Source organism: Mus pahari, chromosome 5 (assembly GCF_900095145.1).
Source record: "Mus pahari chromosome 5, PAHARI_EIJ_v1.1, whole genome shotgun sequence".
In the NCBI taxonomy this organism is placed as follows: domain Eukaryota; kingdom Metazoa; phylum Chordata; class Mammalia; order Rodentia; family Muridae; genus Mus; species Mus pahari.
Genome location: NC_034594.1, coordinates 157,508,945 through 157,520,687, shown reverse-complemented (window position 1 = coordinate 157,520,687; position 11,743 = coordinate 157,508,945). Strand labels below are relative to the sequence as shown.

Genomic DNA, 11,743 nt, shown 5'->3' with positions numbered 1-11,743 from the left:
AAAGTTAGACACTGTGTATCAAAGATGCTTGCATCAAACACTGGTCAAAACAATTGATTTCTGGGGCTGGAGAGATGGTTCAGGAGCTGAGAGCTCTTCCAGGAGACCCACCACAATGACTCAGGACCATCTATAACTCTAGTCCGAGGGTATCTGATGCCCTCCTTTGGCTTCAGTGGGCACTGTGGGTGACCTTCAGGCAAGCACTCATACACATAAAATAAGAAGAAACAAAACTCTCAAGAACAATTTTTAAAAAGCAATTGACTTCTTAACCTTGATGGGCACCTGTAACCCTAGTGCACAGTTGAGAAGGTGGGGGAGGGGGCAGAAGGATCAAGGGACCTCGCTGGTCTAGCTCTAGGTTCAGTGAGAGACTCAGACTCACGAGAAATAAGGGAGAGCCTGAGAGAGCAAGCCACTTTATATGACCTCCTCGGGTCGACTTGAGAGCCCTTGGAGACCACACATAGACAAAGCAAAGCACTGACTTCTCAGGATTGTCCCCAGGGAAGAGGCCCCAGGGAACAGGCCCCAGGGAACAGGCCCCAGGGAACAGGCCCCAGGGAACAGGCCCTTGGCCAACAGTGTTTGTAGCAACATTGTTTACAAAAGTGAAAGCTAGAGGATACCAAGAAAGGACTCTTCCATGAGTCAGCCAGTAAACACACACACACACACACACACACACACACCCCAAGGCCCTGGTGCGGCTTGTCCTTAAATGCTATCATGTTAATGTATAACATTCACAAGATACTGCATTCTTTTCCTTATTTCTTTTTTGACCCGTGGGAATTAAGACATGGGTTGCTGATGGATTTGCAAATATTTGAGATGATGTTCTACTGAAGGTGTCAAATCTCATGATGTTCAAATAGCATACATTGTAAGGCATCAAATTATTTTAATTTAACAAAACTTGGTTTCTTGTTGAGTATGGAATCCAGGTTGGTGAAATTTATGTGCTCTTAAAATAATACAAATTAGGGGATCAATTGTTTTGTTTTGCTTATTGTTTGGACTATTGTTTTGTTTTCAGGCATGGTCTAAGTAGACAGCACTGCCTGGCCTTGTACTGGTGATCCACGCACCTTCTCTTCCAAGTGCTGAAATTGCATAGGCCAACATGCCATCTCCAGTGAAGATTCTGCTTTTTGAGGTAGAATGTCAGAAGTGTCATTTGGGTCTTGTTAGTTGACAGTGTTGGTTTGTGTCTCCTGTAGTTTTGCTGATTTCTTTTCAGAGTTGTGTATCAGTTGCAGAGAGCGAAATGCTGAAGCCTAGACTCCAAGAGTAGATCCACTTCTGCAGCCTTTGAAAGCGTGACTTAAGTACCGAATTCAGCCCGATCACAAATGGTAGAACAAAGGGCATTTGCTAGATTTCAAGTTGTTCTTCAAAGCAAAAAATGAACAAGATAAATCAACAAAATAAGACTGTAAATCATCTATGAAAACTCTTGTGAGGAATTGGGTGTGGTTTCAGACAAACCCTCAGCTACAGCGTCTCCCTTCTGTTCCTATGAAGCATACGTAGCTGGCCTCAAGGAAGACCAAAACTAAGTCAATGTTTGCCATTCAAAAATAAAAGTAGTGTACCTCTCCCTGAATGTGGGAGTCTTCACTGGAATTCGTCATCATCAAGGACATTGGCTGCCAAGTACAAAATAGTGGCATTAATGACTGACAATAAATAGTGACCAAGAAATAAATATTCTTGCTTTCAAATGTTACTTTGTTATTATTTTTTTTGAGATAGGGTCTTGCCATTTATCTCCAGCTAACCTAGAGCTCACACACCTGCTGTCTTATAAATGGTAAGGTCAGAGGCATGTATCACTTCAGCTAATTATTTATAAGTATTCCTTTTATTTGTAAGAAGTTGTTATTTGTTATATAACATCTTAATAATTCATAACAAAATGAAGTGACTTAACAAAGAGATAAACTATTTTTAATGTGTAAAATTTTCTATTTTCATTACGTACATCGGTCCTTCCAGAATCTTCCACTATCATTTTCTAATTGACCAAACAATGTCAGACATGTTGCCTCACATAAGGCAGGTCAAAGTATGATTATTGGTGAATCCAATTATCTGCTGACAGTGGGATTCACAAAGTTAAGTTTGTTCAAAACAGAGTTCCCCAGCCCAGCCCCCAACCCCAATCTCTCTACTTTCTGGTCAACTAAGATGTGCCCACCACCAAGCTGTCCCTCAAACTGAGAACCAAGATAAATCCTGCCTTTCTTAAGTCACTTTGTGTCAGGTATTGGTCACAATGACTGAGGTGACTGAGACAACAAGTTATCCCCTAACATAGAGAACCATTCCTAATGCAAGTGTCATATCCTAAATATTGCTTCATTTTCTCAGAGTAATATTTAAAATGGCAACTACTTTGCAAGAGCAGATCACAAGAGCCAGTTAACTGGACATCAAAAGAGGAGGGGCTGTGCAGCCAGAAGGAGGAAACACAGTTGCTATGACCTTGGTGCTTACCCGTGCAGAGAATAAATAGGCTTCCATCTGCAGATGTGGACTCCACATAGCCGTCAGTGTTGAATAACGCAAACTTTAGTTATTACACTGTAAAACTAAGGGCTGATGGCTCAGTTGCAAAATGCTTGTTACACAAGCATGACCATCCAAGTTTGGATCCCAAGGACCCACATAAAAAACCAGGCATGGTTGTCTATGACTCCAGGTCTGGGCCAGAGTCAGGAGTTTATCATCACAGGAGCTACATCCAGTCTGGCCAGTCAGTGAACTCCCAGGTCAGTGAGAGAGCGATCCTCAAAAAACAATAAGGGTCACCTCAGAGAAAAGCAATGACATCAAGTTCTGGTCTCCACATACATGTGCATGCGTGCACACACACACACACAATAGATATAACATGAACCAGGCATGCACCTGTATTCTCAGTGGTCTGGAAGCAGCTCCAGGAGGATTAATTAAAACCCAGAGATGAAGAGCAGCCTGGCACCATAGTAACTCTCCTCCATCTCAAAATCTAAGCAAACATGTAGACAAGCCAGAGGTTTGGTTTGGTTTGGTTTTTAGATTCATGTCTGTCTATGAGTGTTTTGCTTACATGGATGTATGTGTGGACCTTGTATGGACTTGGTGCATTCCTGGTGTGCACAGAAATCAGAAGATGGCATCAGATCCCTTGGGAACTAGAGTTACAGATGTGAGCTAGCAGGTGGGTACTGGAAATTGAACATAGTTCCTCAGCAAGAGCAACAAGTGGTTCAAACTCGGGAGCCATCTCTCCATCCTCAAACTAGAGTTTCATGCAAATACCTCTGTGGCCCTTTGTTCACATCTCCACAGAAAAAGTTAGCCCTCATAACTAAGCCACACATGTGGGGAGGGCTTTAAAACAGGTCAACATAAATTTCCCCTGAATAGGATAGCAACAAAATCAACAACTAAACAGTATCCTGATTTCCATAAACAGGAGCCATGGCGTCTCCTAGCACAGCACAGCCTCTACCTTTGCCCTGAATTTTGTGGAAGCAGAGAATGAGGACTATCTGTGGCTGTTCGTGAGGCACACATCAATCTTGTTTAAGGTTTACACACTGTCTATGGTGAAATCTAATCAGCAGGTAAACAAATTCACTAGATCCTGCCCCTCGGAACATTCATTTCTGAGAAACACTACAAAGACTTGAATTGAAAACCTGAAGTGCGTGGAGATCCACTGTCACATACCAAACACAGAGATCTCTGTGAACTCAGCCTCTCTCTAGCCCTGCCCTCCTGTCCAGCTGCTGTCAAGACAATTCCGGGATTAAGAGCACTCGCTGCTCTTCAGAGGACTCGAGTTGGTTCCCAGCACCTGTACAGTGGCTCACAGCCCATGTAACTTCAGCTCCAAAGGATCTGATGCTCTCTTCTGACCTCCACGGGCACTGTGCTAACATGCACATACTCCCAATATAAACACCCATATTCCTATTTTTAAATATTTTGTAAATAAAATAAAACCTTTCAGATGTTTTGTTAAAGCCAGGAAACTGACCTATAGTAAGAATTCTGCCTCGACCAAAAAAACATACCATTTCAATTAAAAAATGCTGCCCATGAATCTTAAGGGATACTGTGTACTATGACACTATTTTTCTCTGTCCAAAGTAGTCTCAATTCTATGTGTTTCAGTCAAGGGTCCCCTGTGCTGGCCCTCACATTCCAGGCAAAGGAAGAAGCCCTTAGCCTTTCCCTCTCCTAAGCCCCACACTGCTGTCAGGGGTTAACCAGAACCCTGTACTCGGAGAGTTAGTATCCGCAATCTCTTTATATCCATCCCATCTTACCAGGGGGGAAGTCGTCGGAAACGTTAAGACTGACACCCACAGGACGTCTACACAGCACTCTTCCCAAAGCTCGAGGAACGACCTGGAAGAAGGGACAGAAGGAAGGTCAAAGGCAGAGGGTGGGGAGGAGAGCTGCAGAATGCTGTCTTCTGGGTGGGACGGCTGCAGAATCCCACACAGGATCCCAGAGCGGAGGTGGTACCCTGTAAGGGCTGGGCCCGCCGACTTCCTACCATGTTTAATGGTTGCTGGGATGAGGAGGGCACACAGGCAGTTAATGGTTGCAGGGTGGGGGGTACAGACATTCATGGTTGTGCAGAGTTCGCATTCCTCAGTGGTGTCGGCACTGCTAAGCTGCCCTTGCTCAAGAGAGTACCCACCCTGTTCAAGCTCACTTAGACTCATGCAGAGGGGCACAAGAAGGAAAGACGTGAAAATGGCTGGGAAACAAGGTTCAGGTGTGGGGAGAAGAGAAGAGAACGGGAAGAAGGCAGGTCGTGAAAAAAATTAATTATTAAAAATGATGCTTGTCAACCCAAGTGAATCTATCATTTCATGGGGTTTAAAAAAAAAAAAATGATGATCGCTAAGAATTTAGACAACTCTAAGTAAAAAGCCATTCCAAGACCGTAGATAACAGCCCAATACAACAGCTTTTATTCTTTTATTACGGCAAACCAAATGTTATATAAGTTTATTGTTTTATGATTCTCTGAACCCAAGGATCTCCTCCCTACGTCACATGAACCCATTAACCCCGTTCCACGTCGCTAGGACGATTAGGGCACTCACTTCGGCTTCTTTGCACCCTGTACTTGCAAAGTCGCCATGACTGCTCATTTATGGCTGGTCATTGAGTTCAGTTGGGGAGGCGGCCTGGATGGTGACTTCAGAGTGTCATATCTAGACCTCTAGGAATGGCGGGGCCTGTATGAGTGGACCCAGGACTAGGGTGAGGCAAATAGGGCACTGGGGCTGAGCATAAAGGTGGGTTGGTGTCCCAGAAATTAATCATCGAGATAGATATTACTTTGAAGAAATCTTTTTAAAACTAAAATCAATGCAAAAATCCATGATAAAGGACAATTTAATAATATGGTGTAAATATTAAAATAATTCGACCTTGCACTTTGATGATTCTGCATATCTCATTTGTTACCTTGCCCTTTCTGGGTGGCTCAGTGGTACTGGAAGTTCTCAGAGCCTATGATCCACAGAATTGTCTTCAATGGAAGAAAAAAATATCTCTCAAAGGCACAGCCAATTGAACCTCAGAAATTAGTAGATTACGTTAATTTGTCTACCAAGTGCTCCTTGTAAGAAAATTTTTTAAAAGGCAGGAGAAAGAACAAGAGGTTCCCTGTGCTGGTCTTTAGAAACAATAAATCCTGATGATTAAACCAAGATGTTTCATTCCGGTCCATTCTAAATCCAGAACAGAAGGGGGCGCTGCTGGGACACATTGCATGGCTTTGAATTCAATTGCGCTTTAACATCCAAAGCTGCATAGTTTCTGCTACGTCCCTAAAGCAAAAGATGCAAATACAGTCAGCTTGTTTAGGTTAGCTTCTTGAACTGTGTGAAAACTCAATAAGTAAAAAACTTTAATAAAAATGGATGCAGCCACGGGGATGTTTGCCTCTGGTGATGAGACTGGATCTAGGGTCTTCGGCAGGCATGCCCTCCGCTCTGCTAGCAAGCTACATCCCCATAATTTACAAGTTACAGGGTTTTATCTGAGACCAAATTCTCTTAAATCTTTAAACATACTTACTTTTAGTGAACATAAAAAAAGTTATTAGGACTTTGTTTTGTTTTGGGAGGCAGCATCTCGCCGGTGACATCAGCGATGGGAGTAGTCTCTGACCCTCTAAGAGAGGAAGAAAAGACAAAAGGCCTTTGCTCCATGTGTCCTTGCGGCTTCCATCACATCTCCCCTTTATGTCTTTCTTGGGTGTCCTCTTTGCCCCATAAGGCAGTTGTTTATCTGAAGCTGCATTCAGGGCTTGGTTATATGATAGAATTCAACTAATCATTTGACTGCATTTGTGGCGGCTTTTCCCCTCCCAAGGAGAATTGTTCATTTAACTTATGTCATTTTTATTTCTCCTGACCTTACCAAAAATTATACAGTGAACAAAGGTCATATAAAAGATACCTCTGAAACTAAAGGATGGTTTTGAGCTTTGATGATTCAGTGGGAAAAATACTGACTTCTTGGGAGAGAGGCAAATAATTAAGCCTGGAAAACTGAGATGAAGGAGGAAAAGCTAAGGTCAGGTCAAGGCGTTAGGAATGCAATCCGGGCAGTAAGCTGGAGGGGCGGGGAGGGGATGGATCTGACCCACTGCAATCCTGCAAATCTGACCTTTTAGACCTGGTGGAATTTGGGGATGGCACAAGACTCCCTGTAAAGAATTTGAAAATAGTACAGTGGTTCTCAACCTTCCTAATGCTCGACCCTTAAATACAGTTCCTCATATTGTAGGGACCCCCTGACCATAAAATTATTTCCCTACTCAATAACTGTAATTTTGCTACTGTTATGAGTTAGAATATAAATATCTGATATGCAGGATATCTGATATATGACCCCCAAGGGGGTTGCGACTCACAGCTTCAGAACTGCCAGCACAGGACAAAATGAGGGTCTGATTCCAGAGGCTGAAGCTTGAAGGGATGCCAGCGTCTTCATCTGTGTAGAAAAAGCTGACCGGTGCGCCCAGCTTTCTCTTTGGTCATCATAAGAAAATAGAAGCAGAAGTGTGTGCATACCCCATGCTATGCTTACAGGAGAAAGTTCTGAAATACTGAGGATATTTTTAGCTGAAGGAGACACATTATTTTTATAAACTATCAGCAGGTGAAATAGCTCCACCCCAATAAGTTAAACTCCTTAAAAATTACATGTTGCCAAAACTCAGGAAAAAAATGATTAGAAATTTATTAGTGAGGAGAATATCATATTTAAAAGTTGGAAAGATTTTTGTGAACTTGGGCAAATTTTAGAACTGATTTTTAAGACTTCTTAATCTTTCTTGATTCTGCTTTGTTTACTGCTACATATTATCCTTTCCACAGCAAAAAGTTCTAAGTGAACTGTTAATTATTTATCCAGATACTGTCTGTCTTTATCCTTGTGCTGGGCATTGATGAACACGGGTGAAGATCAGTACGAATTTGAGTCTTATTTAGATATCTGCTGCTCACAGAGCCAGCCTTCAAAGCCTGGCTCTGCTTGGATTAATCCTTTGACAAACCTATAAAATAGGACACAGGACCTTAAATCACACTCCTGACTCAGCTCCAAGCCAGACCTCGGAGCCCCACAGTAACCTGTGTGGCAACTTCACCAAGGACTGGCTTCTTCACGACTTTCTCTTAAATCACTCTTTCCCGGATCTCTTTCTCTACATCTTAAGACTGTATATGGCACGTGTAAACACAAATTCTAACTACTTTCAGTTAGATTAAGGGATTGAAAAACCATCGTGTATCCTAAGAAATCTTTGGGGGTTGTTTCCCTGTGGTCGGAACAGTGCCAAGTCCTTGTAAATGGAAATCGGAGCCTTCAGGTTTTGCGGTTTAATGTTTTTATCACTGTTACAACGAAGACTAGAAACCTGACAGAAGGATGACCTTATAGACTTACAGAATTATCAAATAACTATTCGGACTGTGTTTGGAGGAAAAGCAACAGAGGCGGGGAATACCTAGGAAATAGAAACTTTACAGTGCAAACAAAATGTTTACATTTCAAAAAGCTGCTCAATTGTCCTTATTGCAGAGCCAACCATTGCCATCAACTTTCAAACAAAACTCAGCATGCCCCAATGTTCCAACTTGGAAACATTAGATGATAAAATCTTATAAGCCTCCGAGGTATTTTTCAAAGGCTGAAACCAATTGTGTAAGATGTACAATCCCACTACTTCGAGCACACCTAAAATACATAGAGAATCATCCTGAGGGGGCTGAGGTTTTGTGCTGCCAAAGCACCTGACCGACATAGAGATCCAGAGTGAGGGGGGGCTAGGTTGCAAGGACCATGTCTTCTTAACCGGGGAAACGAATGTGTATGCGTTAAAAGACACTCAGTCTGTACTCATATTACAAACGAAAATGGTCTTTACTCTAAAAGAGAAAGCTAACTCATTGAAGTTTATCAGTGGGTTGGCAAGCAAAAGGATGTTTTCAAAGTCGTTCAAGTGAAGCTGATTGCTGCGTTTATTAACAGTACACCGAGAGCTGCGTCCTTTAAGTACTTAGATTCCATGCATCCCTGGCTAAGCAAAACGTCTAAGAGATGTAATGAGATTGTAAGTGTTGCCAGGAAATTTGGAAATAAAAAATCCATTCATCTAATACTCTTACAAGACATTACCGTGGCCAATATTTGATTTTTCTTTAGCCATGAGATCAAAATGTTTATAGAGTTCTCAGTTCTCATTCAAATAAAAAGTAGATATCTAAATAGCACTATGGTCGCCTTAACTTTTTAATTGTGGAAACAATAACTTTATATAATGATCTCACCCCTCTCCAATATAAAGGCTGTCTGCCTTATATACTTATTATTTTGAACTCTTAATGACATATCAATTTGAATTAAATTCTATAATCCAAACACCACTTTTTTCAGGAACTAGTTAAAACCCGATAGGATTTTCTACACTCCAAAACATCAAGAGAGTTAAAAATTCAGAATCCCCATGTGTCACGTAGCAGGGGCGGGGGGTATTTACTCCTCTTAGAATCAAACTAACAGGAGTCATTACTGGAGCAGCTGAAGATTCCTAGATATCCAGCTGACCTGTGACCAAAACAGAAAACCAAATGATTGCCTAAGTGATAGTCCACACAAAGTTCACTCGTGACCTTGGTGCCCTTGGAGTTTCTGTACATCTCACTCTTCTGTCTGTATCTATATGTCTGTTTGTCCTCCACTCCTGCCTGTGAAGGGAGGGTAACAGTGTGGGTGGATGCCACAGCACCCAGACATTGGCCTCTCAGCACTTAAATCATAAATTCCAAACAGAACACTAAGCAGTCTGCTTGGTGTTATCTCCCGAATCTGTCCTGAACTGTTGGGGTTCCTGATAAGGGACGAAGGCAGGTGTGGTATACCCCTAGAGCCCCAGCCTGAGGTTGGAACATTCCATCCAACATGTGTCTCCCACAGATCTGACCAGCTCAGCAGATCTCTCCAGAACGTTCCATCCTACGTGTGTGGATCACACATTCCTCTCCACATCCATAAATATTCCCTTAAAGAAGACTGTAAAGGAAGTATGGGTGAGTCAACGGAGTCCATGACTTAACACAAACAAATAAACAAAAAGAACTGGGCTGCTTTTAATTTTTCATTACAATTTAATAAATACTTCTTGGTGACTGAACATGGGGTAAGGTTGGTGGTTCAGGAAGAGCCCAGCGATGGTGTTTTCCTGATGGTGAGTAGTCTTTGGTAGTAACTGGAGTGACACGTGTAACTGACGTCACTGTCAGACCAGCAAGACCTCATTTATACACCTGTTGTTTTCAGGATTTCAAGAACTTGGGCACACTAACCCCAAATCCCATCCCCTCCCCACTCGCTCACATTCTCTCAGTAACTGCACCTTTGGTGATCACACCAGAATTGTATACAATGGGGATGATGGATTCTTGTTCACACCACATATTGACAGGCAAAAGGTGTATGACATGAACTTTTGGAAGCACAGGCCCATTGGCCTAATGAACCTTTCATATTTAGGTGGGTTTTGTGTCAAACCATCACCAACAGAGCAGATGTTCGTAACCATTCTCTTCCATGCCTCCGTTTTTCTTTCCTGTTTGAATAACTTTCAGTACTGCTGATTCTCCTTGGCCATGAACTTTGGGTAGAGGGACCTCCCATTTTCCTGCCTTCTCGTCTCATTTCTGTTTAATCATGTTGGAAAGTACTTTTGCTCTCCATGGCCCATCTCTGTCCTGCAGACAGGCAGGGACTGCTCCCTGTGGAGTCTTCCCATCATGCTTTTGCTGTTTCTCTTTTCATGCATCTTACTAGTGTTTTTCATCTGTATTTTCTCAGCATGGCGCTGTTTATGGTAGAGCTTAGTCCCAAATGATACTAAGTATGGTATCCAAACGATAGACATAGCACTTGTGGTGCAATTCAGTATATTCTCATTGAGGCACGACAGCAGCTGCAGCACAGCCATCTGTGATCTCCCGGGTGCCAAAAAGTCTTAACTTCTGGCTCTCACTGGCCCATGAGCCTACTGTTCGCAGGCTGGAATGGAAAAAGGCAGTGGATGATTTCTTATACCTAAGCAGAGGACAATGGTGGAATAAAGCCAGAAACCAAGAGCAAGAGAAATTCCAGAAACAGGATAAATGCTTAGAAAGGGGACAATACTCCTCGAATGAACAGTGAGTCATTTAAGAAAGTATGGAAGAAATTTCAAATTCATAGAGTCGATTGAAAAGCAAAACAGTGTGTACTACGGGGCACTGGGACTCAGCCGAGGCGGTTAAAAGGAAGACTGCATAGCTAGGAGTGCTTGCTAAGAACTCAGAGTGACCTCAAATAGATAAGGATACACTCTAGATCTCAGAAAAACAAAATCAAGACAGACCTAAAAGAAATAATAAAGACGAAGGAAAAAATGAACAAATTGGTCACCGACTGAAAGCGCAGAAAGGGGGGGGGAGGGAGAGGGAGAGAGAGAGGGAGAGGGAGAGGGAGAGGGAGGAGGGAGAGGGAGAGGCAGAGGGAGAGGCAGAGGGAGAGAGGAAGGCAAGCAAAGACCCACAGTAATAAAGAGAAGAAATGATAAGGGAGAAATTGCAACTGATACCTACAAAGGGAATAATTTGGTAACATATGCCAAAAAACTGGGAAGGCTAGGAGAAATGGATAAATCTACCAATACTAAATCAAGAAGATATAAATAGTTCAGACTTGTAACAAGCAATGGGGTTAAAGCAGAAAGAGAAAACTTCCCCCCATGAGAAGAAGCCCAGGATTAGACAGGTTCACCACTAAATTCTGTGAAACCTTTCTAATACTCCTGGATCTGTCACACAAAATAGAAAGTGACTGGCCATTACCAAACCCACTCCAGTGCTGTCCTGATAACAGAACTAGACACAGATATAACAAAAGGGGAACTATACTTCAATTTCCATGGTGGATACAAAAGTAAAACATCTCAATAAAATGCTTGCAAAACAAACTCAATCCATCAGCGGGGCATATCCCAAGTCCAAGTTGGTTCCATCCCAAGGATGCAAGTTTGCTTCAGTGTATGCAAATCAGAGATGTAAAGTAATACGGAAGACTTCCAGACAGAAAAGGGCTTCAACAAAATTCACCTCCTCTTCATGATAATAACCCCAAAGAAATTAGGATTAGAAGGAACATA

At 42.4% G+C, this 11,743-nt stretch overlaps 1 pseudogene; it reads right to left on the bottom strand.

Annotated features, from left to right (window-relative positions):
* Positions 1-9,832: 9,832 nt before the first annotated feature.
* Positions 9,833-10,537, bottom strand: LOC110322081 (annotated as a pseudogene).
* Positions 10,538-11,743: the final 1,206 nt, after the last annotated feature.